The sequence below is a fragment of the Lissotriton helveticus genome, chromosome 12 (assembly GCF_964261635.1).
Source record: "Lissotriton helveticus chromosome 12, aLisHel1.1, whole genome shotgun sequence".
NCBI lineage: Eukaryota > Metazoa > Chordata > Amphibia > Caudata > Salamandridae > Lissotriton > Lissotriton helveticus.
In genome coordinates this window covers 578877951-578901593 of record NC_136073.1, presented here as the reverse complement: position 1 = coordinate 578901593, position 23643 = coordinate 578877951, and the positions used below count along the sequence as shown (strand labels likewise).

General features: G+C 48.0%; 1 protein-coding gene across 3 annotated transcripts in view; it reads right to left on the bottom strand.

Moving 5' to 3' along the window:
• Positions 1-23643, bottom strand: part of KIFC3 (kinesin family member C3) — a 446810-nt gene that overhangs the window by 145342 nt on the left and 277825 nt on the right. The window contains exon 1 of one of the 3 annotated variants that reach the window (XM_078670028.1): positions 11903-12006. The exons of the other annotated variants lie outside the window; for them this stretch is intronic. The gene's annotated coding sequence lies outside the window, so the exon portion shown is untranslated. Of the gene's footprint in view, positions 1-11902; positions 12007-23643 lie in introns of those variants that run through there. 3 annotated transcript variants of the gene reach the window in all.

Below are 23643 nucleotides of genomic sequence, written 5' to 3'. Positions count from 1 at the left end.
CAGCACCACAAGGGGCTTAAGGACAACAAGTCCATCAGTTGTCCAAGACCTAGCTCTACCGACACCGAGAATGCTGGAACCTGTAATATCTGAAATAGAAATGTATTTTCTGCAGCTTGACTTTGTCCAGGTTTACATATCCCCAAACCTCCCCACCATACCACAGTTTGGTAATACATTTAGCTTGATACATTTTTAAAAGATCTCTTGGGGCCCGCGTTCCAACCCCATGTTCAAAACTGGAAACTGCACCCATGGTTTTAATAAACTCAGATCTTTTAGTGGCATCTAGCAGTTTTTGGCACCAAATAAACACCCAGGTAAGGGAACGCCGTGACTTTACCCAAAGTAAAACTGCCCACCTTAAAGCCCCATAGTCAGTGCACCCCCCCACCCCCCCTTTCCCCTTCACATCTCACCCCTAGGACAGTGCCCCACAGTATGTCTGTCTCAGAGACAATACCTTGCGCTGGAACGCGCACACAAATCAACACACGGATGTTTCTTCCTTCTCAAAGACAGACGCCCCAACCCTGTCCGGCTCATAAACCACTCAACAGCCCCCACACTGCACCATGTCCATCCTGTTCCCCCAAAATGCACCGCAACCGCTCCCCCTGTATGCACAACGAGCCCCGCACCCAGTAACTGCAGCCTGGGAGTGAGGGTTCCGGCACAGGGTCCACGGCTTTGGCCTGAGGGGAGGGGGCTCCAGTCTAGTCGGGTGGGGGCTCCAGTTTGGAGAGGGGGGGGGCTAGGCTTCCAATTTGAGTCAGAGGGCGAAGAAAAAAGGTCTGCGGATGGGGGTTCTGCGTCCAGCTGGAGACGGTGGAGCAGACAGGGAGGGGAGAGATGGGTGGGGGAGGGTGATCGGTGAGGAGGGTGTGGGATAGAGGAGAGTGGCTATAGGCTAAAAGGGCAGGAGGATGAACTGGGGCTTGGACGGAGGGCTCTGGGGGCCGGAGACGGAGAGAACTCCAGGGGATAGAGGGAGAGTTGGGCTGGGGAGGGAAGAGGCCGGGCTACATGCGGAGGGGTGGTCAGGGCCTGGGTGAAAGGGGCCGAGCGAAGGCAGGATAGGTGGCGCCGGGAGGGGAGAGGGGAACAGGGGAAGCTGAGGAGGTGGGCAGCAGTGGAGGGGCTGGTCCTGATGCCGAGGGGGCTGGAGCTGGTACAAAACCATGATCTAATGCAATCTGTGCATGACTCAATCCGATGAAAGTTGCCACGAATCTGCCAGAACCTATATTCAAAGGGGTGAGCATGTTCCTACTTCAACAAGAAATTAAAAAACAAGCAGCGCGGGGGGAAAAAAACGCCTGCGCGTGCTTTGCCTAAAGACCAAGTAAACTCTGCTTTGACTCTCTAGAATTTTTTGTGTTGCCCACCTCTACCTGGGAGTACGGTAAAGCTCTGCGCCCAGGAGCAGGCTGTTTTTAGAGCCCTGCACACCTCAGTGTCTGCCAGGGCGGGCCAGGACAGCACGTGCACGCATTACAGCACGTCCATCCCTTATTTGTATTCCAGACTCTGCCGGAGAGCACGGGCCTCGGGGGACACCGCGTCCATTAAGGGCTGCTTCGACAACTCGGCACTAATCTGATTAGTATCAGCACTTTAAAACCACATGCACTCCGGGGAGAGGAGGGGGCGGCGGAGGGAGGAGGGGAGAAGCAAGGGAAAATAAAGAGCAGGAAGAGGAGTGATAGAGAAGGGTGGCCAGAGCCAAGAGCCCGAGAGAAGGAAGGGCAGAGAGAGGTTAATAAAGAGCTAGGAGTAATTGTACAACAAGGACGGCACGGCGACGGCCGGCAGAGGTGGCGCTCCGCACCCACACGGCTCCCCAGGCCCTGGGCGCAGCTTATCCGGAGCCTCCGGGGCAGGCGCCATGACCCGGCGAGCAGGCTGAGCAGGAGGGCACGGAGGGAGAAGCTGCTGCCCTGGGGGTCGCCATAAGGCGCTGAAGCAGTGGCTGTCTGGACAGACAAAAAAAATTAATGGTGCGTGCGCCCCCATATGCTTTCAATTATCGCGACCGTGTCTGGGCACGATAATTCAAAGCATATGGTAGGAAATGTGCGTAATAGACACCAATAGGCCAGGGGCAGAGCTATGCGCCCACCTCTGGCCTATTGGTGCCTATTTTACAAAACAGCAAGCAGTGAAAGGCCAATAGCAGGCCACAAATGGAAAATCACACGCACCAGTGTGTGGAATTTCCAGGTCCATTAGCAAAACCCGGGCAAAAGGACTCTCGCTGCGCGAACACTGCTGCGCAGTGTATCGCTAGGTGCGAGACCTAAAAAGAGAACTATTCTTAGTTGTGCATGCTTGGCATAGCTCCTCCCATGCGAACTCTCACATGTTATACTGGCAGACAGATTGGACATTGCTTATAAGCCCACCTGCAGCTTGTTATCAGAAACCTAACCCTTGGTGTCTGCTTTAGAGCAGTAATACAAAATATATGAATAGTTGGAGCACTCAATACAATGTAAAAAGAAGAAACAAGTATACACTAGTCCGCCTTTAAATTGTGTTCGAGTTCATATAGCCTTTTATTCCTCCTCAAGGGATGAAAACAGGGGTACAGGCAAAACAGTAGTGTGCCAAGTGCATAGACTAGCAGCCAGCTCGTGTTTCGTCACAGAGGATTTTATCAAGGCTGATTTAATCCTGTGGATCAAATAAGCCAATTGAACTATTTGCAGAGTGTACCAGGTTTAGAGTATTCTTAATGTCCAAGGAGTTCCCGAATATTATGGGCTAAGTAAATGTAGGTAATGGATCTGTATTGGAGTTCCACGTATGAGGAGGAGAAGTGAGCTAGTAATACTCCCCAGAGGGTGGGCTTTCCCAAGGTAGTATAGTAAATGAGGCAGGCAGAATTCCAATTTCTACCTTGTTGTGCATCTTTGAGCCACAGGATTAGATCAGCGTTGGTGAGTTCCTATGTGGATGAAACATGTGTTAACTGTTTGTCTATCCGTGTAACAAATGAATATATGAAATGAAGAAAGATATTTGAACAGGAAAAATTTGACCTCTGGGAGTCCCCGATGCTTTCCCAGGGAGCCTGCAACCATTTAGAAGATTAAATATTAAATTCATAAAGTATAGGTACATAGAAAAGGCAACTGAACATTTTATAATGCTCTCTACATGTGAATCAATTTGAAATTGGACTAAACATTAAGTTGGTGTTCTTCCCTTGATTCGAATGGGCAGCAGAAGTGCAACAAACAGAATCTATTATGGAGGGCTATTGGCTTTGACTGAAGCACTGTTATGCACAGAGAACAAGAGTGCACTAAGAGCAAAAAAGGCAAAGTGATGTTAGTATCTAACCCGGTCTTTTAGAAATAAAGCCAATTATGAATGTTCCAAACTTCCTATTAAAATTAACATTTTGATGTTTTGTCCTTTTTTATTTGAGAATGAAATAAAATATTTTATAATTTGTTTGATACATACTTGTTTTGTGTTGTCTTTATAGCTTTGAGGTTCAATCTGTAGAACTTGCTTAGGTCAGGGTATCCAGCTTGAAACCACTGCTCTTCCGCATTCACAGCAGCAACATTGGAGAACCCCAAATGCATAAACCGGTTAGCAGCCAGGAAACCGCTCCATAGGGTCCACACAGGTGGGACCAAGAGAGTTTGAGAGCCCATGCTTTGATGAAGGATATAGTGGGTCTCCTTTAGGGAAGGTGAGGTTGCAGGTGCATTCACCACGGTAGGTGAAAGGGCAAGTAAGTGGTCAATCAGAAATCGATGACTGGACTAGCACATGGGGATGGATGGGAAGGAAAGTGCACTGTATGATCCTCACAAAGAGGACCAGTCCAGGCAGCATCGTTCAGTGTTTCAAAAACTTTAGACGTCATGTGTGGCGACAATATGAGAGAACTTCAGGGATGTTACATTTTCAAGAAGATTCGAGTATATCTCCGTTATGAAAGAACTGACAGCGGTAAGCTCAAAAACACAAGGGCACAGAATGGAGACTATTCTAATGTATCTGGTAGGATAGCTTAGTGGGTGTGCAGAAAAGGGAAGAAACTTCAGTTACATGTTGGTACGAAGGGCAAAAGTATCCACTGACTGTATGAACCCTACCTCCTCTCTTACCGCCCCTGCTATCCCTGAAATACATTACACTACTTAAACTCATATCACAACAATATTATACCAACTGAAGTGGCTTCAAAACAAACTACTACGGTGTCCCCGAGTGGACACATGGCAATACATAACACCGATCTCTAATCTGGGTCCCCGGCACTGCATACTGCGTCGAAACACCCGCTGCCTGCAGTGAGATGGGAGCGGGATGCGGGCGAGGGCGCTAAGCGGAGGGGCGGAGCAACAGGCGGGGGTCTGCCTCGGCTCCCGGTCCACGCTCTGCTCCGGCACGGCTCCTGGCCACTGGAGAGCATTCTCCTCGACACTGATGCTCCCTACCTGAACCAGAGAGTGTGGGGCACTTGCAGGGCTGCTCCGATCATTGCTGGTGCCGTGGGAGCGGTGAAAATCTGCAGTGCGGGAGAGAAGGCGGCGGTGTACAAAATGGCGGTCGCAACCTTGCCGAGAGCGCCGACAGCTGCTATCCCAAACAGGGGGTACAGTTGAAGGTCGCAGCACAGAGGCTGACACAAGCTTTACAAAACCCAGGTGCTTCATTAGCGGCATTTCACTGGAGGCAGTACTCATAACGACATTCCTTCCCGCGCATGCCTGACCTTAAAATGGCGGCTGGCGGCGACCTGCAACTGGCGATCGGCTCCCCCTATTGAGCTTCTGAACCCAACTCTCACTGCCCTCACACACCAAAAGCTGCCCCTGATCTTAAGAATTGCTGGATTCCTCCACTTGGAGTGCGGAGGCTGTCGACATCACCAGACTGCCCCGGGGTCACGCAAGACTGATCTGGATTTCCACGGACCTGCTCATGGTGGTGTGCGCGCGCCAGCCTACCACACAGCGTGCTGAGGAATACCACATGCCTGCACCATGACTGTGGTAGGGAATATCGAAGCCTTGCAGGACAATGTTTCATACCAACCGTCTCGGTCTACAAGCAGGCATCAGGCCGAACAGGGCTCTTTCATTTTGGCCAGGGGCACTCTTATAAGATGCATCGGAGTGTCGGATGACCTTCACTACTCACCCTGGTACGGAAAACACTTGAGGCACTGTATTGGTGGACAACAGACTCTCATGGACCTCCTCACTTTTCCTGCCCGCCATTTTGCTGCTGCTCTCGGCCGTTTTTCTCTTGTCCTCGGCTTGTCTTCTTGCCCATTCCTTCGTCTTTTACCCCTTTCCCTCGTTTCCTTCTTGATGTTCCTCAAATGTTTCCTCCCTTTTATGCATTGCCTTCTCTCCCTACCCTTGATTCCCTCCCACCCTACCTTGGTGTTGTGACTTCGTCCCCCCTACAACCCCACTTAAGGGAACTCTGCCTGAGGATCTCTACTATGTGTGCTTATTTTTGTTTATAGGGATAACTCGTATCACTGGTATTTGCAGTAGATCTTTGTACCATCTACCGTTCCTATGTGACCCTTGAGAATATCCAGTCATATCCCTTCCCTATGTATATAGAGCTAACTCTAAGCACTAGTATATGCAGTAGACCGCTGTGCTCTCTTCCATTTCTATGCGACTCCTAGAGTATATCCATGTCTATCCCTTCCCTATGTATATAGAGTAATCACTAGTATATGCAGTAGACCTTTATACCATCTTAGAGTATATTAACGTGTATCGCCTCCTTGCGTGACTTTACATCTTGTACATTTGCAATTTTTCCCGTGTGTATCCTTTTTGTAACACATGTAATCCTAAATCCTTATGTTTCTCAACTGGTGCTTATGTAAAGCGCTCTGACACCTTCGGGTAAAAGTTCGCACTATAGGAAATCGCATAAATAAATAAAACTCAAGGAAATTATGGCATCTTCGAAAACTATTTCCTATTATTCATATTAATTACACTCAATAATTCTGGATTTTAAACACTAGATGGAGTCGATCTGATTTCACTACCCAAATACAATGCCTTTCAATAACCAATTCTTCAAAACGCATGTTCGTTCAAAGAGCAGTTATTTTCCGAGTGAAAGATAAAAAAGAAACCGGCTAGCAAATAGTCCAACTCACAAGTACAAAATATCTCCTCTCCTGCAGACAAAATGGATTTCTAAAACGTAACAAGCATTTACAATGCAACGGTTTCGCCTTTGACAAAGTTAGAGCTATTGGCATTGTAAATGACAAATTGTTTATTTATGTGTTGGTTTTGAAAACAGATAAATAAATGTCATTGTCATTTACAATGTCAATCGCTTAATCTTTCGCAAATTTCCGACAAGATAGGTCAAATCTGGTTTGGCAGGGTATAAGCCAACTGTTATTATGTTATGTTAGTAACATTACAAGCAGCACTATGGTGAGTTGCGTAATGATTCGAGAGGTAACGATATGTGGTGGGTCTGGTGGTGGCTAGGCACTTTAAATGTCTACAGTCTAGAACTGAACACCCCCCCCCGCACGCCCCCCTTGGGTGTAAAGTTACTAGATTACATCAGATTATAAGGGGAATTATTTTACAGCCCCGAGTCTTTAACCTACTGCATTACTCGTTCATGTCAAGTAAGACAATCAGGCTAACAACACTCAATACAATTATTTTTCAGTCGAAAGCCGTGCAGTAGAAAGTGTTGTTTGCCATTCCATGGAGTCATATGCAACCTAATTGGCGTGGCACTGAGATGGATCTGGCAGCGGTTGGGTTGGAGTGATAATAAGAATTCAGAGATCAACACTGCTTAACGATGTTTGGGTGCGGGCGTAGCAAGGAATATCTCGTGCTTAATGGTTTAGTCCATGACGTGGCCAAAGCGTTAAATAGTAGTGGAGTTACATATGTAAATAAACTAACCACGAATTTCCCGTATGGTCCCAATATTCTGTGCGGTGCAGTCTGTGGGGTACTGCGCGAAGTAACAATCATAGAAGACAGCACTCCCAATTTAAGTCTGCTTAATTGATTTTAAAGCGAAACATTGTTATTTTGCCTTTCTCTTATTTGCTTTTCTCCATCCAATTAAATAGATGTTGATGCTATCAGGAAATCAATAACCTTTTTTTGTCTAAATCTCCCTCTAAGGTTTTCTCAAATGTTGATATGTACGGATTCGCGATGGGGGATTAGTATGCAGGCACAGGTGGTTTGCTAGGTCTGGAGGAGTAGTAGTAGCTGTTGTTGTTGGGCCCAGGACTTACCTTTACCAACTAGCAGAGCAGGCAGGCACGTAGGTGCCGAAGATCCTTTGGAACCGTCCCGAACGACATCTCGAAAACCCGAAAACACACAAATGTGTGTGTGAAGTGAATCTGCTAACAGGAAGTTGCACAGCGACATCTATCCGGAAATCCTATTATAGCCATCTTTGTTAAGTAACACGGACAATGGACACAGACATAGGACTCGAGGTATGCCACAAGCTGATCTTTGCAGATTTATCTAGTGGATAGCGACGAGCAACGCCATTTTGAAGTGAAACCTATTCATGTTTATAGTATCAGAGTCTCCGCAGCGAGAGTCAACTACACCTTCATACACATATCAAAATCGTATTCTGTATGTGTTTTAATGTATGGATAAACTATCCATTGCGCAGGTTGTGTTGGGTCAAGTGATGTTCACACTAACTTACATTTTGGTAATTCATGCCTTGGTTACATCATGATTTAGGGGCATTACTGCCCAAGATGGCGGCCGCCACCAGCTAGGTCTCAAGCAAAATAACAGTAATCAGGCTTTTTGTGTACGTAGATATTCTCTCACTGCTCCCTGCTGCGCCGTCGTGGGAGCGTAGTCATTATTACAGTTTATTTATTTATTTTGCGATTTTAAAACGTTTGGCATTACAGTGAAAGACGGGGCAGATGCGATCCTTATCATATTTTACCTAGTTACCACATTTTCGGATTGTTAATGTAAGACATTACCAAGGGTCGAGTGTGCTTATTTATGACATGTCTTACCTGTAACATTTTCAGTAAAACGCAAGTACAATTAGAGCCAACCAAAATCCCCGTAATTAGAAAAATATTTATCCACATTTTGGCACACCATGGTGCTCTAGGTGAGAAGCAGAAACAAGTCAGGTCCCGGGCCGGCCAGCCAATCACAGCGCGGCCCGGGGAATGACGTCACGGGGGTGTCCCGGCCGGCAGCCAATGACAGCGCGGCCCAGGACAAAGGGGCGGGACTTAAAAAAAGACCGAGAAACGCTCCCGAATCGCGTTTTCACAGGAAATCGTGATTGACAGCCTCTGTCTCCCAATGGCTAGCCTCCATTTATGGAGCTAGCCAATGGGAGACAGAGGCGGAACCAAAGCCCCATATGTAGGATCATGAGATTTCGCCCTGGGCGGAGCAACTGCAGTTGCAACGCCAGGGCGAAACCTAAAAACACATTGTCACTAAAACAATAACGAATTGAGATGGTTTTCTTTTTGGATGAAGACAAGCAAATGGTATACCACATAAGCTTACTTCCTCCACTAAGTGCATTTCGTTTTAATAACTAGTAGCTATCTCATGCGATCTAAGCTAAGCATCATAAAATGCAGAAAAGCAAATGTGTATCCTCAGTCCTTACATGCCCTCGGGTTCTGGTGACATTCAGAATCCTTTAAAGGCCTCATGGTGCATCTCTGTGCAACAAATGCCTGCAGGGTGCACACAGTGCCCCAACTTCACCCACCACCACAGCCAGCATTGAAACAAGCATTGGCAAATCCAGTAGGTTTTGCCTATGTGAGAGCTATTGGCTTTGCCAATGTCTTTTAGGCATATTGTACAGCAGCGTAGCTACTCTTCAAACAAAGCTCAAAGTTAGAGGCATGGCGTTCAAGTAATACAGTTGGGGGTGTAAGTAAAGTGCGGACAGGCGACAGATGGGGTGAAAGCAACATAAATAATCTGTATGCCTGTGTTAAAACTAGGAAAGCACATTGCATTTCCAGGAATAATACCAAAAATCATATTAAAAAAGTGTGTTAGCACCACGCAGGAGCGAGCACAAGAAAGTAGGGGGAAGCCTTAGGGAGCGAAGTATTCGAAAGATGGGAAATGAGAGTGACAAAGAAGACAACGATTGTATGTCGTGGCTGAATTGTAAGCGCACGGAATAGTAAACAATATTCCTATTAGCACAGAGCATGCACTATGTAGGCAAGACATGGAATCAGCAATCTCCGGTTCCACCAAACGATCAGATATGGCCCACACTGTGGAAATCGGAATCACGCAATAAGATCTCCCTGGTCCTCTCCGAAACCAATTACTGGCTACTACACAAAGCATTTTGGACTCCTGCACGATTATTTTCCTTAGGTCTCCACAGGGTCGCAACATGCTGGAACTGTAATCAAGAAACGGGGGATTTAGCCCATCTTATCTTTCAGTGTGCATCAGTAAAGCCTTTTTGGGAAAAAGAATTTACCTTCTTAACTGGTATGTTTAACTGTACCTTGATCCAAGACTTCTCCACCATACCAATGGCCTTCTTGAACGCAGATTTAGGATCGGACGCTGACAATTCTCTACTTGACCTTTTATTAACATCTGCGGTGAAAATAGTTCTTGCCAAATGGAAGGACACAAGCAAGGCATCCTATAAGGGCTGGATAAACTGGATCACTCATCTCAGAGCGGCAGATAACATCTCATTACAGAACTCTCCGTGGAAACCCTCATCCAGGTTGATGTGGAACTTTATGGACACTTATCTCGACTCTTACAAACCTCCATGAAGTGTAAGTCGTTGAATCACACCTCGTGCCTTACTGGCGCATCCCTTGTATCTTCTTATCTAATCGTTATTACCTGTAATAGACTGTTATGTGTTAGGCCTATCAATATCGAACTGCTCTTGAGCCCACAGCTGCATAGAATTCAGGATGTATACAATACCGCTCGTCTAATCTTTGTTTTCCTTTTTCCTTCTCTTTTCTTTTTTCTTTCTCTCAGCTTCTCTTTCTTCTTTCACTATTGATCACTTGGGCTAGCCTCGTGATACTCTCATAGGAGTAATAACTTTATTGTATGCTTTTATACACCTTATATTTTTGCTTTACATATATGCTATGCTAACCCTGATACGCTATTACTCTTTGTATCTTTCTTATGGAAATCAATTAGGTATTTTGAAATTGGGGGGGGGGGAAAGCAGTCACTGCACCCCATCAGATGCATTAATTTGTTCAACTACCTTACATTGCGAAGCAAAGTTTGCTTCAAAGGTTTCAATCTTACTTTGAATGTAGGAGTGTATATGTATATAATACGTAAAAACAACATTTTACCTTTGTAGACGGCCCCACCAGTTTTATCTGTGGCCCAAAGTACACCCTCAAAACTTGCTTCTAAACTACACTACAGTTCATGACTTTTACATGTGCTTCGCCATACAACACGAAACTAATATTTCTCCTAGCAGTCAACATCAAATTTCTACTAATGTGACATGCACTCATTTCATTTTCCCAGTTACGTATCAAACCATTTGAAGTTATTAACGTCGCAAAATGAAGTCTTAATTTATATACAGTTGATGCATCCAGAAAAAGTATTTTTTAATATATATATATATATATATATATATATATATATATATATATATATATATATATATATATATATATATATAATTATTATTTTTCGGGAAATAACAAGCACAGTACTCCACAGAGCCATTACAACTATCATCTGGCCAAGAGGGAATAAAGTAACAAGCATCGCGAACTCTTTGTCCATGACGTATTCAAACCATCAGGAACATAAAAGAGCTCAAACAATATACATTCATTTTAGCGACTGGACATGCAGCCTCATCAATTATTACTTACTCTAATGACTTCAAAGTCACACCAAGAAAACATATGAGCGCACTAACAAAATACATCATCGGACATACGAATCCCCCTTCATCTCGTATACATCAAGAATAAAGTAAATTCACCAGAAGCCATATTTGTAAAAGACAAAACACAATATTGCACATGGGTCACTAAAGACACGAACCGACGAGATAACTAAAATGTATTGCAATCTACCCCTAATGTAACCTAAACTACACATCACACTTTGGTGCAAACTGGTCAAAGTCAAATATGCAGGCCACCCAGAAGGCGCTTACCAGTGGACGCGTTGTGTCAGTTTAAGTTAGAGGCGTGAATTCGGAATCATTTGCTTAACACAGCTTGGTGGACAATACATAAACTTCTGAGTTTGCATGTTTGGTGCGACCTGGGCTTGAGGTGATTGGGGGTGTTCAGTGGTGCTGCTGCAACGACTCCTATTTACAATGCTGTGGAATGGTGACCTCTCCAGAGCCACATACTAGAAGCAGCCAGCCATGCGGGCAGGAGTTATTTATACAGCCGCATTTACTGAAGGCACACAAATAAGGAATACGCGGGCTGACTGACGTAGTCATAAACTGATGGGGGAGAGGGCATACGCCGGAGACGAGAGGCGTGCAACGTGCACGGAAATCATGAGTTTTTAAAAATGGAGACACGAGGAAGGCAGGAGTACAGCTCCCAAACATAAAATGCGAACTAAACCACCGGCAGTGGTGGCAGACACAGGTGAAACAGTGCACACATGTAAACGAGTCATACCAAGAGCAGACCTCTAAAGAGGTGGGGTAGTATAAATACACAGCCAGTACATGGGTTATGTACAAAGGAAGAAGTAAAATATACAGATATTTATATTTCAAAAGGCATAAACATAGATGACTATTCATGTGTTCATACGTACGTACATCCCTCTCTGACCTCAAACTACACAAGGGGGCTCGTAACACACCGCGAACTTACCTGGCAGCCGCGTGCGCGCAGAAACACACGTTCAAAAGCACAAGTCCAAATCCGGGAGATTGTGGAAACAAAAGAGCGGGGAGGGTGCGATTTCCGCTGAGGGGGAGCTCGAACTCACAAGTTAAACTTTAACCCCGAGGCACAGCACCTGTGAGGGGGTTTCTTCCTCGCCTGGTGTACAGTGTACGGTAAACCGTCTCAGAGCCTGGTACGGAGAGCAGCCTGGTCCACTGCCCGCTCTCTGCCAACCTTGGCTGCAGGAGTCGACGCTCTCCTGCACCTGGCACCGCTGTTTCAATCACCAACATCGCAGAGCAATGCGAGGAATGCAGGCTGACCGGTTCCCGGAGGCCGAGCTCCCGCCTGGGGCCTCCGGGGAGCGGGCAAGAGGCAGGCAGAGCACAGAGGAAACGGCTTCAGACCAGAGAAGCTTACAGGGGAAGCACAGGTGGGACAGCCGGCCTCGGACCACACAGCCAGGGAAAGCACAGGCAACCCTGCTCCCGTCCAGAGAGCATAGGTAACACTGCTCCCGTCCAGAGAGCATAGGTAACACTGCTCCTAGTCCTAGCAGAACCGACAGGGGCCGGAGCTGGGCACAGGTAACACTGCTCCTAGTCCTAGCAGAACCGACAGGGGCCGGAGCTGGGCACAGGTAACACTGCTCCTAGTCCTAGCAGAACCGACAGGGGCCGGAGCTGGGCACAGGTAACACTGCTCCTAGTCCTAGCAGAACCGACAGGGGCCGGAGATGGGCACAGGTAACACTGCTCCTAGTCCTAGCAGAACCGACAGGGGCCGGAGCTGGGCACAGGTAACACTGCTTCTAGTCCCAGCAGAACCGACAGGGGCCGGAGATGGGCACAGGTAACACTGCTCCTAGTCCCAGCAGAACCGACAGGGGCCGGAGATGGGCACAGGTAACACTGCTCCTAGTCCCAGCAGAACCGACAGGGGCCGGAGATGGGCACAGGTAACACTGCTCCTAGTCCTAGCAGAACCGACAGGGGCCGGAGATGGGCACAGGTAACACTGCTCCTAGTCCTAGCAGAACCGACAGGGGCCGTAAATGGGCACCGGTAACACTGCTTCTAGTCCCAGCAGAACCGACAGGGGCCGGAGATGGGCACAGAGGTAACACTGCTCCTAGTCCCAGTAGAACCGACAGGGGCCGGAGATGGGCACAGGTAACACTGCTCCTAGTCCCAGCAGAACCGACAGGGGCCGGAGATGGGCACAGAGGTAACACTGCTCCTAGTCCCAGCAGAACCGACAGGGGCCGGAGCTGGGCACAGGTAACACTGCTCCTAGTCCTAGCAGAACCGACAGGGGCCGGAGATGGGCACAGGTAACACTGCTCCTAGTCCTAGCAGAACCGACAGGGGCCGGAGATGGGCACAGGTAACACTGCTCCTAGTCCTAGCAGAACCGACAGGGGCCGGAGCTGGGCACAGGTAACACTGCGTCTAGTCCCAGCAGAACCGACAGGGGCCGGAGATGGGCACAGGTAACACTGCTCCTAGTCCCAGCAGAACCGACAGGGGCCGGAGATGGGCACAGAGGTAACACTGCTCCTAGTCCTAGCAGAACCGACAGGGGCCGGAGATGGGCACAGGTAACACTGCTCCTAGTCCCAGCAGAACCGACAGGGGCCGGAGATGGGCACAGGTAACACTGCTCCTAGTCCCAGCAGAACCGACAGGGGCCTGAGATGGGCACAGGTAACACTGCTTCTAGTCCCGGCAGAACCGACAGGGGCCGGAGATGGGCACAGGTAACACTGCTCCTAGTCCCAGCAGAACCGACAGGGGCCGGAGATGGGCACAGGTAACACTGCTCCAAGTCCTAGCAGAACCGACAGGGGCCGGAGATGGGCACAGGTAACACTGCTCCTAGTCCCAGCAGAACCGACAGGGGCCGGAGATGGGCACAGGTAACACTGCTCCTAGTCCTAGCAGAACCGATAGGGGCCAGAGATGGGCACAGAGGTAACACTGCTTCTAGTCCCAGCAGAACCGACAGGGGCCAGAGATGGGCACAGAGGTAACACTGCGCCTAGTCCCAGCAGAGCCTACAAGCATCAGTGACACGCACAGGTAACCCTGCTCCTAGTTCCAGCAGAGCCTACAGGCATCAGTGACACGCATAGGTACCAGGTAACCCTGCTCCTAGTCCCAGCAGAGCCTACAGGCATCAGAGACATGCACAGGTAGCACTGCTCCTAGCAGAACCTACAGGCATCAGAGACAAACACAGGTAGCAATGCATATACAAAGAACAAAAGGGTGGATATGCTGTCTTGATCTGCACATCACCATGTGTACTAAAAGTCATGCACGATTCAATATGTTATTCTCCAACCATTGGATGTTGGGTGCTAAGACAGTGCTCAATACTCATCCCCCTAGAGTATTAACTATTGGAACTCCAAAGTAGTCCAAATTCAAATCCACCTCAGACACTGCAACACACCAAAGCAAAGTCACTGTAGAAATAGTCTGAAAAATTCAATCGTCCAAACATACATTGTTCAGTATTATAGCATCCATTAAACAAGTGCGCTCAATAACACACTGCACTCCACAAAGCATTCCAAATTCACGTCGAGAATTCAAAAAGTAAATCTTTATTCCAAAATTGCACAGCAGCTGACGCGCGTTTCGCCCGGCAGTGCTTGCTCAAGGCTTTTAAGATGAATCGTTCTCTCATAGAAATAATTATTCAGTCTTTTATATAGCATCTGTCGTTATTGTACTCATATCTTTAGGATTCAAATGTAAACAAGCCTGTGTGTAGTAGCCAATCCAATTACCATCAATATTGGCTAGTAAGTTCCCTGAAAACGGTCTTCCATTATAGGACCATATTAAGACATCACTGCTGGAGATGGGCATAGGTAACACTGCCCCTAGCAGAACCTACAGGGGCCGGAAATGAGCACAGTTCAATTCAATTCAAATTGTATTGATAGATTAATTAAAATCTTACAATATAAAATCATCAATTACACAACCATGATAAAAGCAGTTCTTCAGTTCCAAGGACCAATAAAAGCATGAGCAAGAAAGTAGCATACTGTAAAAAAAAAAAAAAAAAAAAAAAAAAAGCAACGTGGGCCAATTTGATTTCTCCATATTACAGATCTACCATTCATGCCATTATATATAAAAGCGTACTGTGAGGAGCGACATTTTGCTCCACACCCAGTCGCACAGCGAAAGTAGGTTTATGATAATACTCCCAATCGCCTGTGCATATTAATCCATTTAACTCCATGTTATTCCACGCTTTGTTCCAAAATTTTCATGCTCTTCCTTTTAGTCCACATGTAAGGTGTCATGCTTTTTTAATGCTTCCCATGCTCAAAATGTGCCCCATCCAGACCTCTGTCAAGAACACGAGAAAAATGCATGATTAGTCCAAAGCAATATTTCTTTATTACAACTCAATGCAGTCGGGCTTAAACAAGCCCTTCTTGAGGGGGTCACTGAAAATATTAATTAGAAAACCACCATTACTACATTGTTCTTCATTAAACAACTGTAACAATCCGTACTAGTTATATTAAATTGATTATATTTATATATGCAGGTTTTTTAAAGTGCAATTAGTCCTGTGCAAATTAGATTTCTATACTAGATGTTTTAAAAGACTTTTTAACAGCGTTTCTTTAAATTTAAACAACCAACAGCCAGATTCATCAAGCGAAATGCGCTCGCAAAAGGGCCAGATTCTGAGAATCTGGCCCTTTGCGAGTGCAAGTTTTGCATTTGGGATTCATCATCCCAAATGCAAAAATCGCTAATAAAGAATTCTCAAATTTGCGAGGATTAGCATTTAAGGAATCTCTATTAGAGATTCCTTAAATGCCATTCATGAAACATTTAAAAATTGCAAATTCGCAATATTTGGCCGCTATTTACCACGAAGTCAGACTTCGTGGTAAATAGCGAAAAAAATAGAAAAAAGCACTTTAGTGCATTATTCTCTGTTGCATGTTACACACACACACATGTTCTTTGGACATGTGTGTGTGCAACACCTGTGTAATGTTGCATTTCAGGGGTGTTACAGGGTGTCCTTTGGACACCCCTGGCACCCTTGAAATCGCATCCTTATTTGCGATTAGCAAATTGCTAATCGCAAATAAGGAATAACTCCCCATTCATTCCTATGGGCCTGTAGGCCCATAGGAATGCATGGGGAGTTATTCCTTATTTGCGATTAGCAATTTGCTAATCGCAAATAAGGAACATGTAGGAATCGCAATATTTTTTGCAATTCCTACATGAATCCTGTTTTGCAAGTCCTTAATAGCGATTCCTTATGAATCGCTATTAAAGACTCGCAAAACGGGTCTTTGATGAATCTACCTGTATGTTTGCTATACTCAAGACACAAGATTCTAGTTTCTTTTTTGCAAAGGTCAAAAAAGTTGTGAAGTTTGCATTCATGATTATATCCGTTCGCTTAAAACTGACTACCAGAGCTTGTCTACAAGTTCGTACTCCTCGGTTATTAAAACGGCTGTTTAAATATCTCCTTTTTTCTTCCATCATTGCTGGGCATATGCAAACTAAGTGGATATATTTTCTTCCCATGGGTTGCATAGTCTGCAGGGGATCGATTTATAAGGTCGCAACCATGACATTGCATGTGTTGATCCTGGAAGGTGGCCAAATCTCGCTTTAATGAATATGTTTTTTATTTAGGCAGACCAAGGTATTTCTAGGTGAAGCTGCGATTTGGGAATCTTTGGAATTCTGAATCATCCATATATGTGCTCTTTTTGAGAACAACTCTATCTCTCAGCAATGACATGGGTTTTATTATTCAGTTAATTGCCTTTTTGAAGGATGTTGAGGTTATAGGCATATCCCAAACCTCATGTGCAGGTAATTCCTCCAATGCTATTTGTAAATATTTCCAAAATTGCGAAATTTGATTCAATTGTATTTCTTGCCAGAGTAAGCAACACATTAGTTTGGAAGTATTTGTTTTTATTTGTTTCCATACCTTTATATATTGACCCATCCTTGCAATGTATACCAAATTCCAATCTAGTTTGTGCAGGTGATACATTGGAGGGAAGGCAAAACAAAATCTTAAAGGCTTTGGTAATAACATTATTTAGGGTTATGGAGTCCTTGCCGCAAAGTGCTTCACTACGATAGGTGATGATGGGCAACAACTTTGCATTTACTACCTTTAGCAGTGGGAGATAACTAAGCCCTCCCAAGGACCTCTGCAATGTACGAAATGCCATAAGTAGGGAGTTACTTCTCTTTATCAGCTCAGTTTTATGTTGACAAAATGAGCCCTTGTCATCGAACAAAACTCCCAGGTATTTATAAGTTTTCACTTGTTCCAGTTGTTGATTTTGCAAATGCCATTTATATTTACTGCGTTTCAGTGCCTTGTTATTAACTTCCATTACTTTTGTTTTAGCTCCATTTATTACCATCTTGTTATCTATTGAGTATTTTGATATTCTTTTTGTAAGAGGTTGTAGTCCTAGTTTTGTTTGACTTAATGGAATAACGCCATCGACATATAATAGATTTGAAATAAGTCTATCTGCTAATTTAGGTGGATGAGCGATCTTTGTCCAAAGCATCTGTTAGATCAGATAAAAACTAATTAAATGGGTATGGTGCAAGAACTCACCCTTGTTTTAAACCCTGGGATGTTTCAAATGTTCTTGATAACTGTGTATCGTAACGTATCGTAAGGGATGCTTATAAAGCGCACTGACACCATGGGTTTCCTGGCGCTGGTTGGAAGTAGAGGAGGCAGAGAAATTAACCAGATTGGGGAAAAAGCCAAGTTTTTAAAGATTTACGAAAAAGTGTCAAAGAGTTAGAAATTTTAAGGGAGAGGGGGAAAGAGTTCCAAAGCTTGGGGGCCAGGTATGCAAATCTCCGGCCCCCGGATCTGCAGAGCTTATAAGAGGGAACAGTCAGGAAGTGAAGATGGGAAGATCTCAAATTGCGGGACGGACAATAGGGTCGGATGAGAGATTTTACAAAGGTGGGACAGAGACCAGCCAAAGATTTGAAAGTGAGGCAGCCGATCTTGAAGGCTGCCCTAGAAGCAACAGGGAGCCAGTGGAGTTTGACGAGAAGGGGCTTGGCAGATTGCCACTTGGGGATCCCTAAGGCCAGTCTCGCCGCCTGATTTTGGACCACCTGTAGTCTGCCCACCGATGTTTTAGGCAGACCATGGTAGATCGAGTTGGAAAAATCCAGGCGGGAGAGGACGAGGGCCATGATGACCTGCAGGAGGGCATCGGGTGTCAAAAGATATGCCACTTTCCTGATCCTGCGCAGTTGGTAGATGCAGGACGAGACCACGGTCGCCACCTGCGGCCCTAGGGATAGGGCGGAGTCAATAGTGACCCCCAAGCTCTTCACCGAAGCCACAGGGGTGGGAGAAGGGCCCAATTCCACCGGCCAGAATTGGGGCCCCCAGAAAGTGGAGCTCCTACCAGGAAGGAGGAGCTCCGTCTTACCGGGGTTCAACTTTAGCTGGTTATGGCCCATCCACTGGAGAATATGGGACATAGCTGACTGAAAGTTGGGAATAGCAGAGGGGGAATTAAGAGGGAAGATAAGCTGCAGGTCGTCCGCGTAATTAAACACGGTGACGTCCCACAGCCTTAGAGAGAGAAGAAGGGGGCGAAGATAAAGATTGAAAAGAAGAGGAGACAGAGAAGAACCCTGGGGGACCCCACAGAGCAAATGCTCTCTAGGAGCCCTGAAAGCACCCAGGCTTAGGGTCTGAGACCTGCCCGTCAGGAAGGATCTGACCCAGGCCAGAGCCAGGCCCTGGATGCCAGCCTGCTCGACACGGCGGAGAAGGATGTTGTGATCCACCGTGTCGAAAGCGGCTGACAGATCTAACAATACCAGGGCCTGGGGGGTGCCCCTGTCAACACCGTCCCTCAGGGCATCCAGCACGGCCAAGATCACTGTCTCCGTAGAGTGGCCGGGTCTGAAGCCAGCTTGGTTGACCTCGAGGAAGTTGGAGCTCTCGATAAACTGTGAGAGACAGGTGGTGACGTGGGCTTCCAGGATTTTTGAAAAGAAAGGTAGAAGGGAGATGGGGCGGTAGTTTGCCGGAGCGGCGGGGTCAGCCCCCGGCTTCTTCAAAAGAGGCACCAACACGGCCTCCCTGAAGGAGCCCGGCACCGTCCCGGAAGAAAGGGAAGAATTTAGCAGGGGGAGGATACAGTCAGGTAGAGTATGACAGATGTCCCTCAGAATAGAGGGAGGGCAGCAGTCATCCGGGGATCCCGACTTGATGCGGGTGGCAAGAGTGGCCAAAGAGGTGGGGTCTAGGAGAGGGAATTGTGTAAAAGAAGAAGTGTTGTGGGGAGGGGGAACAGATCCAGCGCCAGGAGCCATAACAGGGATGGTGTCCTTAATCAGTGCGATTTTTTCAACGAAAAAAGTGCTGAGGGCATTACATGCTTCCTGTGTAGGGGCCTGAGTGGGAAGCGTCCTGGGGTCGGAGGTGAATTCATTAAGGATTTTAAAGATTTCCTTAGACTGGCCAGGAGCAGATGAAATTTTACCAGAGGCATAGGTTTTTTTGGCAGCCAGAATAGCATGTTTATACCCATTGCGGGCAGCCACGTAGGCGTCTCTGCTCACAGGGCTGTAGTCTCTCCTCCACTTGCGCTCAAGCTGGCGAAGTTCCAGATGGAGGGCTTTTAGGTGGGGGGTAAACCATTTGTGGGAGTTACTGTGCCGGGATTGGGGGAACTCAGTGAGGGGAGCAAAGATGTCACTGGCTGTAGTAAGCCAGTCTGCCACGAGGCCGTGGAGCTCGTCGATACCAGTGTCATTAGGTGGCAGAGGATAGGTTTGGGACAGGTGAACCAGTAGTTTGGAGGGATCGACAGCCTTCCACTTGCGGGCCCTGCCATTCTCCCGTGGGGGGACCTTAATCTGGCCGACCGCTGAAAAGGTGGTATCGATCAGACAATGGTCCGACCACACACAAGGTGTTATTAGTGGGCAAGAGGACATGACTCCGTGGGTCCAAACATGGCCGAGGATGTGGCCACCCTTGTGGGTGGCAGACCTGACTAGTTGGTTGAAGTTCAGGTTTGAGAGACCCTCGAACAGTTCGGAAGCATGTGGGCCGGCATCCACGTGTTGAAACCAGTAATTAAAGTCCCCAATGATGATGATACGGGACGAGCAGGTAGCAATACTGGTTAGCTGATCGATGAAGGATGAGGGAAAGGACGGCATGGAATGGGGAGGACGGTATAGTAGCACGACAGTAACTGCGCCTACCTCGGTCCCCAGGCTAAGAACCAGGGTGTCTACATCCGGTAGAGTCATGGCCGCAGAGGCAATAATCTTAAGATCCTTGCGTATTACCGCTGCCACCCCTCCCCCGGTGCGGCCCCCTGATCGGTTGTTGTTGATTAAAAAGTAATCAGGGGGTAACGCAGCCAGGATGTCTGGGAGAGAGTCGTCTGTAAGCCAAGTCTCAGATAACAATAAGACGTCGGGGCTTTCAGACATAAGAAGATGCAGGATGTCGGTTTGGTGCTTGACCATCGAGCGGGTGTTCAGGTATAGGACCCGGATGGACGACTCGGGGGGAGCCGGGACGGTAAATGATGGTTTTGGAGCAAGCTTAGGGGTTGCAGTGCCTGCAATGCCAAGTGAGGTAATGCGGGCCCAGGTGTCTGAGGAGAGAGGGCAGGCCGAGGCGTGTAGGCGCCTGAGCGCGGAGGACGAGTAAAGATGGGAAGTGACAGCACTACAGGCCCCTGGGCCCGTCCGGCCGCGGACGGGCGCAGACGGGCTTAACTCTGGCGCAACTCCGGCGCGCAGCCGGCGCGCCCGCTGCGCTCGTCCGCTGCGCTGACGCATGAGGAGCGTTTAAGTAGGCGGATGACGAGGGTGGGGGGCGGAGTCAGCAGGGCGGGTGGGAGGCGATTTTAAAAAGTAAAGAGCAAGCCAGCCGCTCGTAATCAGCGGGGCGAGGGACTGCTTGTCTTCAGCAGGAAGGAGGTAGGTTAAAAACAAATGCGCCAGCAGTCTCGCGCTAGCCCTCTGCCACCGGGCTCCACGCAACACTGAAGCACAGGGAAGAGAAGCCTAAGTAGGCGGATGACGAGGGTGGGGGGCGGAGTCAGCAGGGCGGGTGGGAGGCGATTTTAAAAAGTAAAGAGCAAGCCAGCCGCTCGTAATCAGCGGGGCGAGGGACTGCTTGTCTTCAGCAGGAAGGAGGTAGGTTAAAAACAAATGCGCCAGCAGTCTCGCGCTAGCCCTCTGCCACCGGGCTCCACGCAACACTGAAGCACAGGGAAGAGAAGCCTAAGTAGGCGGATGACGAGGGTGGGGGGCGGAGTCAGCAGGGCGGGTGGGAGGCGATTTTAAAAAGTAAAGAGCAAGCCAGCCGCTCGTAATCAGCGGGGCGAGGGACTGCTTGTCTTCAGCAGGAAGGAGGTAGGTTAAAAACAAATGCGCCAGCAGTCTCGCGCTAGCCCTCTGCCACCGGGCTCCACGCAACACTGAAGCACAGGGAAGAGAAGCCTAAGTAGGCGGATGACGAGGGTGGGGGGCGGAGTCAGCAGGGCGGGTGGGAGGCGATTTTAAAAAGTAAAGAGCAAGCCAGCCGCTCGTAATCAGCGGGGCGAGGGACTGCTTGTCTTCAGCAGGAAGGAGGTAGGTTAAAAACAAATGTGCCAGCAGTCTCGCGCTAGCCCTCTGCCACCGGGCTCCACGCAACCTGTGCCTGCCTAGTCGAACTCTGATCCAGGTCTCCGAGATGGGCACAGGTAACACAGCTCCTAGTAGAACCTACAGGGGCCGGAGATGGGCACAGGTAAGACTGCTCCTAGCTGAACCTACAGGCATCACAGATAAGCACAGGTAACAGCTCCTAGTAGAACCTACAGGGGCCGGAGATGGGCACAGGTAAGACTGCTCCTAGCTGAACCTACAGGCATCAGAGATAAGCACAGGTAACACTGCTCTTAGCAGAACCTACAGGGGCCGGAGATGGGCACAGGTAAGACTGCTCATAGCAGAACCTACAGGCATCACAGATAAGCACAGGTAACACTGCTCTTAGCAGAACCTACAGGGGCCGGAGATGGGCACAGGTAAGACTGCTCCTAGCAGAACCTACAGGCATCAGAGATAAGCACAGGTAACACTGCTCTTAGCAGAACCTACAGGGTCCGGAGATGGGCACAGGTAACACTGCTCCTAGCAGAACCTACAGGGGCGCAGAACCTACAAGGGCCGGAGATGGGCACAGGTAAGACTGCTCCTAGCAGAACCTACAGATCCCGGCGATGGGCACAAGTAACACTGCTCCTAGCAGAACCTACAGGGCCCAGCGATGGGTAGAGGTAACACTGCTCCTAGCAGAACCTACATAGCCCGGCGATGGGCCCAGGTCACACTGCTCCTAGCAAATCCTACAGGGGCCGGAGATGGGCACAGGTCACACTGCTCCTAGCAGACCACAACCTACAGGGCCCGCGATGGGCACAGATAACACTGCTCCTAGCAGAACATACAGGACCCAGCGATGGGCACAGGTCACAAGACCGAACGTGGACTGGAGATAAATAAATCGTACCACTGCCTCTGTCCAGAGCTTACAAATGAGGGGAGAGGGTCCGCCCAAGTAACAATGTTCTTGACCAGATAATTCTAGAAAGGAGGAGGTGAAGAGAGGGAGACACAACTCCTGTCTACTGCCGAATGGAGTGGACGCAGAGCTGATACTGCCCAATCCGACTCAGTGGAGGAAGGAGACATGGAGGCTGGTACCGGCACTCCTGCCTAGACTGGGGAATCACCAGCTAGAAACGCGGCTTTTCTCTATTAAATCGTGAATTGAGAAACAGACTGAGAACACTACTCCCACCCAGGGCAGGCGGAATACAGGCTGGGAACACAGACCCTCTCCAGAACTCAGGGAGCAGAAACAAAGCACCAGGATAACACTCATTTGAACAGCTTGAGTGAGTGAAGCTCACCTATTACCACTCGTGCACAGAGAGGAGCAGGACGGGTAACACTGCTCCTTTTCATCGTCACAGGGATAGATTACCAGATGAGGCCAGGATACCAGAGCTACCGCTCCAGCCCAATTCATCTTTCAATAGTCAACAGAAATCTAATATTTTAGTCGAATTGGTTCAATAAAGGCTAACTTGAATTACAACTCACAGAATGCATTCAGTTGTTAAATGAAACTTAAAGTGGGACAGTGTCCCAGAAAACACTTATTTGGCAACTTTACAAGTGGGAAGGCAGATAGAAAACAAGCAACAATGCTCCTGTACACCGCTTTGGGGGGAGGAGTTATATAATACAAGAAGGTTCCTGTCAAAAGCTTGTGAGGAGGGGTAGAACAGGTAACACCTCCTCTGCAGAGCTTGCGGGAATAGGTAGAACAGGTAACACTGCCCCCGTCGAGATCCAACCTGGGCTAGAACAGAAATTAAAATCAGCCCAGGCACACCTGTTCCGCTCTGCAGGAGGCCAATGCTAGAAGGGGCCCAAGAGCAATAGCTGTAACGGGACCCCATCATGCTCTGAAAGCAGCCCCCTAGCCTGCAAGAGAAATGTCAGATGGATAGGAAAGCCTGTCCACCCTGGATCCAACAGTGGGGCAGAAAAAAAGCACAACAGGGGTCCTGTGCAGTACGAACAGAGAGGGAGGAGCACAGGTAATACTGCCCCTGTCCAGAGCTT